Consider the following 6,020-nt stretch of genomic DNA (forward strand, 5'->3'; position numbering starts at 1 on the left):
CCCAGGTCCTGAATTCAGTAGCATTGCTGATCTTGGATATTGTTTTGCCATTTAGATCATAATGAAGAAGATTAAATAGAGAGAGGGACTTAATCCTAGATCAACACTCTTTCTCTGGGACGCTTTATGAATATGGGCCTGGAGATCTGTATGTGGTTTAGGCAACTCCTCTTTCTATGGTTGTCATGCTTTACATGCACTGTTCTAGGTAGTTTATCTTTGGCTCTAGTTCAAAAAGAGGCGACAGAGTTACTACTCTGGGCTCTTGCATGTGACGTAGCCTACAGTACGTCCGTCCTTCTTTTGTACAGGTTTGTCTGCATGACAGGCCAGGGCTGGGTCAGGCATGTCATCTTTTAGAAGGGGGTTCCTATGGAGACAGATAGCCGCCAAAAGGTTGAACGTACTTATTGTCAGGGTCGTAAGAAAAGTCATGTGTGAAACATTAAACGTAAACCTGACATTTTTATCTTTGAACAGATAATCACCATGTTACGATTACGGACTAACATTTTAGGCAAATCTTGTGTTGCAATTCTGATGTACCTTAACACCTTTCAGAGTTTTATCAGTTTTAATCTCATCAACAAAAAAAGAACGTACGGCGAAACGGTCTGTGAGGAATGTTACTCAACAAGCATAACACAGTATTTAAAAAAGATGGAAGTCAGGGAAAACGGAAAGAGGTATCCTGCACGTATTCAAGTTAAAAGTCTCCATTCTCTATTACTCCTCAGTTGAGTTTACTTCACATTTAGGTCGCTAATGCAATGGATTTGTTTGCCAACACAGGTCTAGATAGCACTAACTGTATTATGCCTACAACAGTGAAGTTTCAGTCTGTTAGGTGTATCTCTACAGCATGGGCATATCTTTGAGTGACGTGGACATCCCCATGCATGCACTTAATCAAAATATGACTAATTCAATATTGCACAATCCATTCTCTGGGCTCTGTCTGCAATCATAACCAGTAGTATATACCAGGAATAATGAAACAGAATAATATTTGGTAAATCTATGAATTATGTATGACCACTGGAGTCTGACAGTCAATCTTTTATAGAATATTTTGAAATTTATTTCATCACTCAAAATCGAGTCAAAACGTATTCTGTGGGAAACATAATTTGACATGATTTCTATGAATCGAGTCATGAACATATGAACTTAATGTAGGGAGAGGTTAAACGTAGGCTAAGTCTGGCATGAGCTTATTCCCACACTTTAATAATTAATAATAATTATGTTGCAGTGGTCTTGGGTATTCTCCGTATAGGCTATTCCCTCCATCGCGACACTGCTGCCCAGTTGAAGAGCTTGTGATTTCCATGCAGCACCATGCGCCTTTGGAAAAGCACCCCTCAGCCTCAGAAGATGCTCTTCTGGAGGCATGCATCCATGGAGTCATTATACCTAATGTAACCTAATGAATCACACTTTTTCCAGTATTTGGGAGCATGGACTGTAGGCCTTTATATTAGGTATATTTGACTGTTGTGTTTGCGAATTCCACTCTGTATGTAGGCTTGTTATAGTAATTTGTGTTGCACAATCCCATCACACAGAGGCTAAATTAATTTCAATGAATGAGACAAAACTAAATATTTATTAAGTGTTGGCTATAACCTGTCCTGAGCGAAATAGCCAAAGGGTCCCAAATGGTCAAGAATATCTACAGCCTGTTCTTATTGGCAGATCTGTTTAGCCTATCAGCCACTGCACGTGCTTCTTCAACTATTTTTGTTTAACATTTATTTAGAGACTATATTTAGACGCCTGTGAGTTAGGGTCTCTTTTTAACTGGAGCCGTATAAATAGAAACAGTTATAAAACACAAATAGAGTTCTAAAATTATTCCACAAGACACCAGTAGCCAAAATGATTGCAATGCCTACAAGTTGAAGGCCTATTTAGTTTTGGATAGGCCTAAATTAAACATTGAATTATTACATGTTAGATCATTTTGAACACACATGAATTTCAATAAACAAATGGATAAGACTGTCCTACCCTGCACTGTTGGAGATGGAACATTTCGCTACACCTGCAATAACATCTGGGCGGCAAGTGGCCTAGTGCTTAGAGCATTGGGCCAGGAACAGAAAGGTTGCTAGTTCAAATCCCTGAGCTGACAAGGTAAAAATCTGTTGTTCTGCCCCTGAACAAGGCAATTAACTCACTGTTCCTAGGCTGTCATTGTAAATAAGAATTTGCTCTTGACTGACTTGCCTAGTAAAGAAAAATGTGTGTGTGACCAATAAGAGGATTAATTAAATGTTCAAATATGTTGGAATGACAAGTTGCACACATCAAGCATGCTCTGCACTTTATTTGGCAAACAGGCAAATAGGCCTCCATTAGGGTATATAACTCTATGACTGCATGCCCCCAGAAGGACATCTTCTGAGGCTGAGGGGTGCTTTTCTGAAGACGCATGGTGCTGCATGGAGATCACAAGCTCTTCAACTGGGCAGCAGTGTAATGATGGAGGGAATAGCCTATACGGAGACTTCCTAAAAACCACTGCAACAGAGTTATTGTAAATTGTGGGAATAAGCCAGACTTAGCCTACATTTAACCTTTTTATTTTAAACCTTTATTTAACTGGGCAAGTCAGTTAACAACAAATTGTTATTTACAATGACGGCCTACCCCGGCCAAACCCTGACCCGGTCGACACTGGGCCAATTGTGCGCTGACCTATGGGACTCCCAATCACGTCCGGTTGTGATACAGCCTGGAATCTAACCAGGGTCTGTAGTTACACCTCTAGCACTGAAATGCAGTGCCTTAGACCACTGTGCCACTCGGGAGCCCTCTCCCGTGTTCTTTTCAAGTCCATATGCTCATGACCCGATTCATGCAAATCATGTCAAATTGTTTAAAATTCATATTAACCCCTCCTCAGTGGTGGGAAGGTACCCAATTGTCATACTTGAGTAAAAGTAAAGATACCTCAATAGAAAATGACTGAAGTAAAAGTGAAAGTCACCCAGTAAAATACTACTTGAGTAAAAGTCAAAAGTATTTGGTTTAAAATATACTTAAGTATCAAAAGTAAATGTAATTGCTCAAATATACTTAAGTATCAAAAGTAAAAGTATAAATAATTTTTTAAAATCCTTATATAAAGCAAACCATATTGCACCATTTCTTGTTTTTTATTTACAGCTAGCAAGGGGCATGCTCCAACACTCAGAAATCATTTACAAACGTAGCATGTGTTTTCCAGTCCACCAGATCAGAGGCAGTAGGGATGACTAGGTATGTTCCCTTGATAAGTGTGTGAATTAGACAATTTCCCTGTCCTGCTAAACGTTCAAAATGTAACGAGTACTTTTGAGTATCAGGGAAAATGTATGGAGTAATGCATAGATTCATACATAATTCATAGATTCACCAAACATCTATTATTATTATTCAATGTTTCATTATTCCTGGTATGTACTACTGACAGAGCCCAGAGAATGGGATGTGTAATATTGAATTAGTCATATTTTGATAAGGTGCATGCATAGGGATGTCCACGTCACCCAGAGATATGCCCATGCTGTGGAGATACACCTAGCGAACTGAAACTTCCCTGTTGTACGCTCAACCTTTTGGCAGGTATCTGGCTCCATAGACCAACTCCATATTAATGCCCGTGATTTTGAAATGAGATCTTCGACGAGCTGGTGTCCACATACTTTTGTTCATGTAGTGTATCAACATCCTGAACTAACAGACGTCACCTTCCTCAAGACGTCCCCCTTGTGTTGGATATAGGCAATTATCCAGATGGTCCACAATTCTACCACTAGTGGGCGCAGGAGGACAAAATTGATCACTGGAGGTGCAAGAGTTTGAAGCTTACTGCTGTTCAAGTTGCCATGGAATCAACCTAATAGTCTTGTCATGCTAAATTGTAAGTACAAACTAAAGTTAACTTCTTTCCACTGTAAAGGTTTCTAAGCAAAGCAACCATCTTATAAAATGTACTTAGCATCTTTGAATATGAACTAAATGTTAGTTCCAGATCTCTGATTCATGACATACTGTGGACCTCAAACTACTTTTGATTGGTCATGTAAGATATCAAACACACCAGCCCTTAATCTGTTCACATGCTCTCTTCAAGGTCTATATTACAAACAGTCAACAACAAAAAAATTGGCGTATTGTATGTTAGACTGACCTCATGTCAGAGTAGTGAAGGCAATTGTTGAAAAGCTTCACATAGGAAATTAGCTTTGAAGCCCTTGGAAATATTCTCTGTTACTCAGGTCAACTCAGAATGTAGAAGCACAAAACGGACAACATTAACTGACCCTCAGACAGAGATGAATCTACACACACACACACACACACACACACACACACACACACACACACACACACACACACACACACACACACACACACACACACACACACACACACACACGTGCACACACACAAAGAAACGTGCTGAATTAAAAAAGAAGGAGCTATTGTAGAAGAATGTGCTGCCAGTAGTCATGCAATTAGTATAATTTGCAATCTCCCAGAACATGCTTGTGAGTGTATGTGAGTGTATGTGTGTGTGTGTGTGGGGGGGGGAATTTCCTCAGGAAAATGCATCATCTACAGCTACAATACAGCCAGAGTCAGGAAGCCGGGTGAGCACAGTGCTCTGCCGAGCCACAGAGGAGATACACACACATTCTCTCTCACACACACACACACTCTGCCACACATACATAAAACACACATCGGGATGACATTCCACTGAGACACTGTGCATTAACTACACAAGGTAAGAGGAATCCAGATATTTCTCATGTTATGAAAAAGCGGGACGTACGCTGTACTTCTGATTTCTGAACCTCTTGCTGTCCTTTCTCAAATTCTCTAAACGGCTATACAATCATCATATGTTCAGGTTAGCTTTGTTGTACCATAGTGTGATGGTCTGTGCGCATGTTCTGATTTTCTCTGGGGAAAAAATGAATATGACATATTTCTAGACTTGGCTGATAATTCAATTATTTCCATATACATTTCATGTTTCCATCTCCCAAGACTTTAACAACTACTTTATATTTTACTTACTATGTTACGTAAAATGTATGCAAGCTTTGGATAAATGCATCTGCTAAACGGCATTTATACATCGAGTGTACAAAATATTAAGAATACCTTCCCAATATTGAGTTGCAACCTCAGAACAACCTCAGTTCGTTGGGGCACGGACTCTACAAGGTGTCGAAAGCGTTCAACAGGGATGCTGGCCCATGTTGACTCTACAAGGTGTTGAAAGCGTTCAACAGGGATGCTGGCCCATGTTGACTCTACAAGGTGTTGAAAGCGTTCAACAGGGATGCTGGCCCCTGTTGACTCTACAAGGTGTTGAAAGCGTTCAACAGGGATGCTGGCCCATGTTGACTCTACAAGGTGTTGAAAGCGTTCAACAGGGATGCTGGCCCCTGTTGACTCTACAAGGTGTTGAAAGCGTTCAACAGGGATGCTGGCCCATGTTGACTCCAATGCTTCCCACAGTTGTGTCAAGTTGGCTGGATGTTCTTTGGTGGTGGACCATTCTTGATACACACCGGAAATTGTTGAGTGTGAAAAACCCAGGATTGTTGCAGTTCTTGACACAAACCGGTGTGCCTGGCACCTACTACCATATCCTGTTCAAAGGCACTTCGATATTGTGTCTCATGGCTTAACCATCCATCTTTAACCTTTAATCTACACTGATTGAAGTGGATTTAACAAGTGACATCAGTAAGGGATCGTAGCTTTCACCTGGATTCACCTGGTCAGTCTATGTCATGGAAAGATTAGGTGTTCATAATGTTTTGTACACAGTGTATATTTTCATTATTATGTTATTTTTGGACAGAACCTCTGTGTCCCACATTACCTATACCTGTAGTGTATATGTAGTGTATGGTTAAACATGTTTATATAGTAGGTTGCAGTACTAAATGTAATTTACATCCAGTGTCAGCAAGCTAGTGTCCCAGGCAACCAGGCACTAAAACCATTTG

The sequence above is a fragment of the Oncorhynchus nerka genome, linkage group LG22, assembly GCF_034236695.1.
Source record: "Oncorhynchus nerka isolate Pitt River linkage group LG22, Oner_Uvic_2.0, whole genome shotgun sequence".
NCBI classification, from domain to species: Eukaryota; Metazoa; Chordata; class Actinopteri; order Salmoniformes; family Salmonidae; genus Oncorhynchus; species Oncorhynchus nerka.